Source organism: Cupressus sempervirens, chromosome 6, assembly GCF_028749045.1.
Source record: "Cupressus sempervirens isolate cs-2001-9-10 chromosome 6, ASM2874904v1, whole genome shotgun sequence".
Lineage (NCBI taxonomy): Eukaryota > Viridiplantae > Streptophyta > Pinopsida > Cupressales > Cupressaceae > Cupressus > Cupressus sempervirens.
In genome coordinates this window covers 6,754,537-6,765,450 of record NC_143123.1, presented here as the reverse complement: position 1 = coordinate 6,765,450, position 10,914 = coordinate 6,754,537, and the positions used below count along the sequence as shown (strand labels likewise).

At 33.4% G+C, this 10,914-nt stretch overlaps 1 pseudogene; it reads left to right on the top strand.

Annotated features, from left to right (window-relative positions):
* Nucleotides 1-9,499: 9,499 nt before the first annotated feature.
* Nucleotides 9,500-10,914, top strand: LOC149550721 (cyclin-A2-2-like; annotated as a pseudogene).

Sequence of the window (10,914 nt, the reverse complement as noted above, 5' to 3'; positions counted from 1 at the left end):
ATTATCTCTTAGTTTTATGTGTCTTACATATGTACAAAGAATGGTGCCAATGTAATATATTACTTCAAATCCCCATGTACTATATATAGAGTTCCATATCTATTTCATTATTATACAAATGCTGTAATTCCTGTGAATCAATTATTGAATAGTTTCATATTTATGATCGCTGAATTCTTTAAATCTATATTAATTTAGACATCTATATGTATCAATTATAGGCACATACCTTCTTGGCCACTGCAAGTCTATACCAATGTATGAAGTATATTACTGATTTTATATCACAAATTTCCAAAATGCTTTGCACTAGTGTTTTTCCCTTGTGTATATATATATATATACTCAATGCATATATTTTAATATGTTTTCTTGTTATCATTAGAAAATACATTGAGTAATCTATCATTCACTTAAATCATAGAATCATAATGAAATAAACAAATAGTACTTATCTCAATATTACCTTTAACAATATTCTCTTTAATCTTTTCCCATGCTTTCCTTGTAACTCTTCCAATATCACTATCCATAATAGATTCATATCCTTTATATGATTTTGTAGTCCTGGTCAAGCAACGATCAATCCTGACCGCCCTCTTGTGCTATTTCTCCTTTGTCGATATTGCCTTCACGTTGTAATTGACGTAGACCTTTGCTAAATAGAAATCGATGAGGCCCCGTTATTTTTCTTGCCACAATTATGGCCTTTGAATAATCCTTTCATTTCTACATTTCTTAGCAACAACTTCGATTAAAAGAGTGAAGTGAAGGAGTTAGTTATAATAACCAACTACGTTATTTGCGCATGTTTGAAACATGTCATGTCTCTTTTCCATCATCGCCAATTTTGATATGTTTTGTAACTTCTTTAAACTTGCGACAAGCCACTAACTCGTGGTAATCTGTTAGATTTCAATACCAATCAACATCTTTAACAACTTAATGATGAAATTGACAACATTTGTAGAGCTCAACAATATTGAGGAACCGTGATTTTGCTTTAAAAATGTCAATTTTGTTTCCACAAAAACTTTAGCAATCTGTTTGTTCCTCGATGATGCATTCCTTTCACATTGGAGTACTCTATGAATGTCATGCATTGCTTTTAAGTTTGAATCACTGATTTCTATTTGGGCACTCAAACATTGAATATATAACTCTTGGAGTGAATATATATTAACACCAGTCTGCCCTATTAAATCTACTCGCTGCTAGTTTTTGGTCCTTCGTATGCTTGTCTTTATAGCATTTCATTTTAATGTGCTCTGTCCTTTTACACCGTGCTTAGGTATTTTGGTGATGGGACTAACTTTAACTCTTTTTAGTCACAAGTCATTGATTTTTTAATTTATAACTTTTACAATTAAACTTGAGAAAATGGTGTAACTCCACAGCTTCATAAACCACATTGTCGTCCTTCCTTGTTTGGGGCGCCATTGCCAATTGGGAGTGATGAGGGTTCTTATATTCTAGTAATTCTGTTTGAGTGTTGACTCTCTAGACAACAATTTCAAGAAGTAAACACAACAATGGGACACATGAATCATTTTCAGTATAAGATACCAAGTTTAGCCATTTATAAAGATTCCTAGGCTAAGGGATTAATGTGCCCACTTCCTGTCTTCACTCCTCCCTATCAGACGCTTGTAATTTTCCTTATCACGTCTTCCAATTGATTGCAGACTTCTCACAGGTTTTCATAACTATATTTGATATCTGCATAATGATAATTCTATAGGTCTGCCTTTTACTTAGTTTTCAGATTTCCCTCTTTCTTTTCCACAAATCTTTTGTACTATTATGTATAATTTGATCATGCGCTACAATAATGTATCTGCTGTCTTCTTACCATTTTTCATATACTTCACTAATAACAATCATTATTTAATCTTCACCCTTCAGGATGGCAGGATCATGCTCTGATACCATTTGTAATGAACCCATTTTGGGGGTCATTCGATTTTACGACTTTTTCTTTTTATTTATACCCTTTGCCATATTTTTTTTGATATGTAGATTATATGTATGCAGTTGTCACCAACATTGCTTGTATCCATTTCAATCATATTCAACGGTAGCCTCAAGGCATATTATTGATTTATACCTATGCTATTGTCCAAAGAATTCCAGTCATGTTCTGCAACTCGTATGTGCCATATATAACCTCAAATGATTGTTGGATCTATTTCTTTTAATCCTCCTATGCGACATATATTTTGTCGCTCTTCTTATGCCATTAATTTGTAATCAAAGTATTTATTTGTCATTTAATTTATTGAACTCATTAATATTATAATTATAATATAATATTTTATATTACAATTATGCTATAATCTTATATATTGTTTTATTTTTATATTGTCAAATATATCACTATTATATAATAGATTATGATATTATTATTCTTAATTATTATCGTTGTATAATATGTTATTTGAATATTCATATATTTTGGCTCATGACAGGATGCAATGTAGAGTTTGTTTTAACTATTTGTTAAATGTGTTGATCACGAACTTCTTGTGTTTGAACTACCCTTGACATCAACAATAGTATTTATTCAGAATATGATAATAGCTTTATCAAATTTTAAGAATTTATGGTATTATTTAGGTCAATAAGTTATAGCATAATACAAAGTAGATCAAATTGTGAATTTTCTGTGAATATTTTGCAAATTTGCTGAATTAGAGGGCTTCATTAATACCAAAGACCCTATCCCCAATATGTCAAGTGTAGGCCCTAATATGACGAGACTAAGGACCCTGAGTGTATATTATATATATGCCATATATTTGGTCAATATATCTAGCTCAAAGCGTCAAGCTAAACTCTTCATTCTACCATTTGCATTCAACCTTAGGATTCATGGCACTAAATTTTGTTTTAAGGTTACATTACCATTTTAATATGAATAATGACACAATATTTTATTAATATAGTTTAAAAAGATTAATATGGTTATAGATTTTTATGGATATAGAAGTTTTAGGCTTCATATATATATATATATATATATATATATATATATATATATATATATATATATATATATATATATATATATATATATATATATATATATATATATATATATATATATATATATATATATATATATATATATATATATATATATATATATATATATATATAATCTATGTCTTGCATTGACATACCCAGATTGTACCCTGACTTCTGCTGCTTGACTAGAAACACAGGCTTAAGAAGGGGTCCTTGTAGTGATAGTCGTGCATCTGCCAATGACCATATATAAATTGATACATGTAACCTTCTTCAAATATTTTTACATCACTGAAAGTTCTTAATATTTAACAGTTGTGCTCAATTTGATTTTGTTTAACAAAGTTCAGTCAAATTTTATAAAAAATCGAAGTGTTCAGTCAAGTTTTCTAATGATTAAATATCAACATAATGATTTTCAAGGACATAAAAAAAATGAATATTCTCATACATGCATTAGTAGTATTGAAGCTATTTTACAAGGCTTAGATTTGTAATTGGAATAGCTACAATATGCAGGGTCTGAAGCAGGAAGTGATTATAGATCTTGTTGGACAATGTCATACTTACAAGTAGCGCATGATGCATCTTGTCAATACAACTTCGTAAGTTACATTTTCTATTTATGATTTTCATTTGGAATCCATTGTTTTAGTTCTGAGATGAATTTGGTAAAATTCTTTTTGAAATGAGTGAAAACTCTAAAATACTGGGATGTCCTTTGTAAGTTATTATGTTGAAACATTGTAATCATTTTAAATGCTAACTTTCATCAGACACACCAATTCTAGTTTGGGTAACAAGGTTATACAGAGAATAACCTCTCTTAGTGCAATCTTCACATTGTCTCCAATAATGAACGAATTGTACTTATATAGTTTAGATTGAAGCCAGTGCGATCTGGAAATATAGGTAAAGCATTTTACATATGCCAAATGTCTCAACTGTAACTCCTAACAACACCTGCAAGGATTTTAATTCTAAGCCTTTATAAAAACACAATTACGGTTCCAAGTACTTTAGAAGACCAAGAAACAACACTGTATTGTCTCGTCCCTAGAAAACACACAATGTAACTTTCTTGTTGGTCTGATATGCCATGTTGAGACCACAACACCTCATGCAACAACGGTATTTGGCTTCTTGTGCTCTCTTATGGTTGGTCATTAAATTATCTGTCCTTTCATAAAGTGCTTGAAACACATACAACAAATATTACAACAATGCTTCACCTATAGAACCTATTGTCAAACTCGTAAATACATAAAAGATTTTTTGCCATCTCATTTGGAATAACTACAACCCACATACAAATTTTGTTTAGTTGCATCCAGATGATCTTCTAAACTTTGGCCAGTGATAATACTTTTACAAGAAAGAATTTAATTTGATCAGCTTAAACTTATTTTATTAGAAGTTCCTAGGAGTCTTGGTTTCTATACCCAAATGAATAGATACCCTTTGCCTACAACATAAATGTACAAGTCAAAATAAACTGCTCTATATGAACTCAGCTTAAAGGTACTAGTCAAAAGAATATATCCCCTCCACATGGCATGTGACTATCCAACAAACTAAACCTCAACCTCGTATAAAGATTTACTACTAAACCTCATCTAAACACAACCTTTAAAAAACAAAAAAATGACCCCTTGGTAAGGCATGTGTTTTAGTTTGTTGTTTGGACATTTCCCTTTGCATGAGTTTCCCGTTCATAAGGCATGCATTTTAGTTTTCTCCTTAGATGTTTCCATTTACATGCACCTTAAAAGCATGTGTAGCAAAACTTGTTGCATACAACGGTTTAGTTTGTGCACCTGCAAGTTCAGACAGCTATAAATTGTTGCCACTTCAAGAGTTATAATATACTATTTCTTGGTAGGTCAATAAATAGGTGTTAGTTGAAGGAAACAGTTCCCCTTTTGATTTCAAAAGGACACAAAATCTACTCAAGTTGAACAATGTTTGGGCTTTTCAAGGATTTAAATGGCCAGAATTGGAATATAGAAAACTTGCAACAGAAACTAAGTGTCACATTTCCTTCAATTCCTCTCTCACAACACAAAGGAATTTCCTGAGTAACACAAAATGCTTACTACATCCACCATTTAACACATTACATGAATCTAGTTATTATTCAATATAAATGAGGAGATAAAATCATTTAGGTACCATGAGCCTAATCCCACACAAGTCGCAGTTCTAATTAAAATACCAATGAAATATATGAAGGCACAATTGCCATTGCAGATAGCCTCAAGGATGTTGCTCCGTCTCTAAGAGTTCTTACAATTTCTGGAAATGGTATCACTCCAAAAGCGGCTCCAGCTTTGGCTGCATACCTTGCTGAAAAAAGCTTGTTGACAAAGTTTGTTGCAGCACAAAACAAACTCAAGGACGATGGAACAATCATGACATGCAAAGCAATTTTGAAAGGTCACGAGTAGCTTAGAGTGCTTGATTTGAGTACTACTGCTATCTCTAGAATTGGGGCTAAGGTTGTTGAAGACAAGCCTGCTTTCAATCGGCTTTTTATCTATAGGAATTTCATTACTAAAAAAGGAATTGAGACGGTAAAAAATGTGCTAATAAAATTAAGGTACCAAGGGTGAATATGTTCTTGGAGTGCTGTATCAATATAAATATGATGGTCACATGATGTATCAATATAAAAATGAGGGTCTCAGTGATAGTGACTATGAAACTGATAGCGAGTTAAAGTGGTATGGCATTTATGATTAAGAATGCTGCAAGAGGTTTCAATTTCAAAGAAATTTGGAAAAAATTGTTAAGTCTTCAAACACACATCCCAATTCTCTTTAACGAGACTAAAGTTTTTTCACTTGTAATAGTCTCATTGCAATTATCTTTTGGTTCCTTGAACATATAGTTAACGTGGTCTTTTTTGTTTCCTTGAACATATAGTCATCTTTTGGTTCCTTGGTGGCGGAGCCCTATTTTATATGATGCTAAACTTACTAACTCTATTTTAGAGTCCTTGAAGAATTGTCTGATATCATCTTCCTTAACAACTCGAGGAAGGTTACCAATATATGCAATTTTGCATCCACTAATTTTAACTGGTGGACTTTTTTTCTTTGGTCTAACCTTGGACAACTCAATTTTCATGGATATGACCCTCCTGAATATAAAAGTAGAAAAAAATAAAATTTCTTTTACATTCAATTAGTATACCCTGACTCGCTGAGTCATTGCCAAGTCATGACCAAGTCCAAGCTGGGTCACGAGTTGAATTGCCCTTGTTGAGTCAAAGCTGAGTCCGAGTCTCATTACTTTGGGTTGAATAACATTGGAGTTGAAAATTTTAGTCAATACTCATTACATGTCCTAATAGCCATGTTACTAGATTTGTGCATCTAGCTTGTGGACTAGATCTAGGTCCGTATTGGGTTTGGATTCTTGAACCAGTATGTACTAGATTTGCATAGTGTTCGGATTTGACCATATGGATTTGTGATCTGTGAATCCGAACAAACCCATAGGGTCAAATATGAACCCCGCATGAATCCATATGAATTCTGATGTGAATCTACGCAGATCCCTACAGACCCATATGCCAAACATGGAATAAATACACATGATTTCATACATAATGCATGCATATGTTCTTATATATAATACATATACACATGAATCCATATGAATCATAATAAGAAAAAAAATGATGAATCATATTTTGGTACCTAAGTCCGTCCCTGAATCTGAATGAGCAACTTAACCTAATAGTTGTAATGTTACTCATATAAAAATGCACATATTTCTAGTTACTCATAATCCTAGTTGTGGGTTTTTTTACTGTTGTACTGAATTATGTTCTCTGTTTTCACTAGTTTATAGTGTACCCTTAACACCTCAACTAGTTTTAGATTCTTGGATCAAAATTGTATTCTCAAGTTAGTCAGCATTTAACAAGCACATCCATTTTTAGCCTATTAAAATGTTTGCCATATCGTTAACCATGTTTCTGACTGGTTTCAGCTCACAATATTGATTCGATAATAATTAAACTCTGTGATTTTAGTTGCATTTCAAGATTTTGTGCCTGCAAATTACAGCTTGTGATTTGTTCATAGGAGTAATAGGTCATGTTTCATGATAGAGTTTCTCACTTGAATCTTCTGTGCAAACATTATTCAGAAATTCAGGGTTAGAAGAGGTGGGCTTGTTACATTTCACTGTTGCTTAAGTGACCAAGCCATGACTAGGCCACAATAGCTTAATAATGTCCGCATTACTTGGGCCAGGGTTGCGAAGTCCACATCTAACAATAACAATGTTTCTTGTGAATAGGACACCATATTTTTGAGATAACCCAACTTATATGGCTATAGAGACCCCTTATTGCTAGAATAGATATTCAAAGTTGTCACTGTTATTAATAACTTATTATGCTTTTGCTCTAGTCTCAGCCATTCTAATTTTTTAATCTTTTACATCTATCTGCTATTTGAATTGATAAGGGTTGTATTGCAAAGTTCTACTTTCAAGTTGGTTGGTATTTAAATCTTTAAAATTTTAAATTTTTTAATTATGAGATAAGCATAAAGCATAGTGATTTTTCTGATTCCTTCACTAAATTGGATTTGGCTTTTGGAAGCAAGTTTTTATACCCCTTTCATATTATCAATTATACAAATTTTCTAATGTATCCGGGCTTGTTAAAAGTTATTCCCCTCTGATGCTCATATAATATTTCATTTTCGAAATATGTAGCTATCTGTCTTTACTTTTTTAATAAGTGCACTGGCATAGACCCTATCATTTCTGTCTGACGATTGATATGCACTTGTAGCACATCATTTGTTGGAAAGGAGGAGGTCGTCGTCACTAACAAGGACTTAGAGAACTTGTGCCATTTGCTGGAAATTAAAGATGGAGGTCCTACATGGCAAGAAACAATGAACTGGTCAACACCAAAGATGACCTACCAAGCATGGCGTTATGAACCAGAGGCACCTGTTCATCGCTTTATAAGATCATAGTATTTCACTGCTCTTTTGGAAGACAAAATGGGACTGTAAGATGGAATCAAGTGAAACTCTTAATAACATCCCTTGGATGTTGTGGCTCACCAGCACTAATGGGTTAAGATCCCCCAAAAATGGTGTATTATTAAAAATGGGCACATATTTGAATTGTCATTTCATTAAGTAAATTCTCTTTGATGAGTCATTTCACTAAAAAGTATTGCATGATATTAATTAGCATCTTCATCCCGATCTCTTCTTTATGTGTTTAGGATTTGATAGGGTAACCAATGGTTGAATTTATGGTTTAAAACAACTTGCTGATGATAATTCATTTGATTTTGGAGCTGCCAACTTGAACTTTTGAAAGCGTACGGTTAAAATTCTTGTATAAACATCATGTATATGCATGTTAACAATTGTTAGTTATATATTTCAATTTTTAGTTGTATGCTTGTTAACAATATTTTTGCGGGGCTGTCCCTTGGCTTCTGTGGTGGTTCTTCCTGACCTTTGGATTTTGTTCCCTGAATCTTCATTCCTCTTTCATACTTCCTTTTGAGGTGGAAGTTCTTTTAGAGGTAGAGGCTCAGCCTATAGAGGTGGCAAGAAGCTGGTTGGAAGAGGTGGGTTGGAGATTTGGAGGTTTGGGTGGCCACTGCTGGAGATTTTCTTTAAAGCCTGTGATCATTGATCGTATTATTTTTTGTCAGGATGGCTATGAATAGGTGGTGAGGAGTGTTCCTCTCTCCTTCCTCTTCATTAAAGGTTGGGGGAGCCTTTCAAAACCCTTTTGGGCTTGTCCATATCTGGAGAGTCGTGTGTATACCAGTGATCTCTAACTTTCTCATCCATTGTCTAGCAAGTTGTATTAGTGTGAAAGGGGGGTTTCTTTCCTCTTGGCCCTGCGTGCTGCTCTAGCTTTATCTTCCTATCTTTGTGCAGCAGTTTCAGTGGTTAGCTTGTTTGTTGGCCCTAGATGCTGCCCGGGTGAGCAGGTTGTTAGTGGTTGTTTCTCTATGTTGATCTGGTAATAGTTTGGGGTCGTTGGCTCCTTTATTACCTCTATTTGCAGTCTGTTCTATGGATGTTCTTCTTCTCTTGGCTGCTGTTCTTTTCTTTTGGACTTGGGAATCTGTCCCTAACCTAGGAAGCGTCCCGTCTTGTGGGTTTTGGATCCCCGCCAAAATCCATCTGTATGGGGTTTCAGGTCCTCTCAAAACCTGTTTTCCTAATCAAAAACAATATTTAGGTATATTTATCAATCGATGCTATTGAATAACATACATACTGACTCTCTATTACGTGCCAATCACAATCCCATTACCTAGATTGGTCCTACTGCGTATTGTAGCAGAATGGTAATTGATGATGTGACTCCAAAGATAATGAGAGATTTCTTTTGGGATGATAATTTTTGACCCAAGTGGGATAACATGCTTATTTATTTTAAGACTCTGGAGGAGTGCCTAGTAACAGGAACCATGATAGTCCACTGGATTAGAAAGGTAATATTTGTCTTCTTCAAATGTAAATTGAAATCCCTTTATATATTTTTTGGTCTCTGATATTGATATATGCTGTAAATTGCAGTTTCCTTTTTTCTATAGTTGGTTGTAACAGGTTGCTGAGGAGTACAAGCTTGTGCCAGATACACTTTACTTAACTGTGTCCTATATTGATAAGTTTCTCTCTACAAATGTTGTGAATAGACAAAAGCTTCAGCTTCTTGGGGTTACTTGCATGCTTGTTGCCTCGTGTTTACTTCTTGCCTACTGTAACATTTTCTTTTCTTTTCTTTCCTTTGATTAGTTTTTAACTACTGCTTTGATGTCACTTTCAGGAAGTACGAAGAAATTTGTGCTCCACATGTGGAAGAATTTTGTTACATTACAGATAATACTTATACAAGGGAGGAGGTACAATTTTCCTTTTGTATTGCATGATGATTTGTCACATCTCTCTTGGACAGTATTCTTAAAATGAGAAATATCTTTATCTTATTACTAACAGGTGTTGGAAATGGAGATTGACGTCCTAACTTATTTGCAATATGATTTGACAACACCAACAACTAAGAGCTTTCTCAGGTAATGTTTTTTATGGAGCAATCTTGGTGAGTATTTTCATCGAAGTTAACATGAAAAACAAAAACATTGATATATTCAAATCTAAGCCACAGAACAATCATGATAAATTAATGATGTACTCATTTTTCATTTTCCCTTCTCAATTGGAATAGGCACTTTGCCCGTGTTGCTCAAACATGATATAAGGTAGCTTTACATTCTAGTTTTCTTTTGTTGTATGTGAGAGATAAAATTATTTAATATATAAAATTATTTTATTCTTACCTTCATAATTTTTTCATTTAGGTTCCATCTCTACATTTGGAATTCATGGGCAATTGTCTTGCTAAACTCACCCTTGTTGAGTATGACTTTCTCCGTTATGTTTCGTCAACGATAGCTACATCAGCTGTATTTGTGGCAAGGATGACTCTTGATCCTGGAACTTGCCCCTGGGTAATGTAAATTCCATCGAGTCATTTTTTTGTTTGGTCTTGTCTGTACTAAAATTTTAACAGGATTTTATTGTCCTCGATCTTTAGAATCCTATGCTAGAACATTACACAGGCTATAAAGTATTAGAGATGAAGGACTATATTCATGCATTGCATAATTTACAACTAAATAGCAAAGGATGTGCATTGACTGCAGTCAGGGAGAAGTATTGCCAACACAAGGTATCTAAATATCTTCTAGCATTTAAAATTCTAAATTTATCACCCCCATGGTCAATAATTTCCAGCATCTTTCTTTTGTATTTACAGTTCAAATGTGTGGCAAACATGTCTCCCCCAACGGAAATTTCTCCTCAGTTCTTGGAAAACCAATAA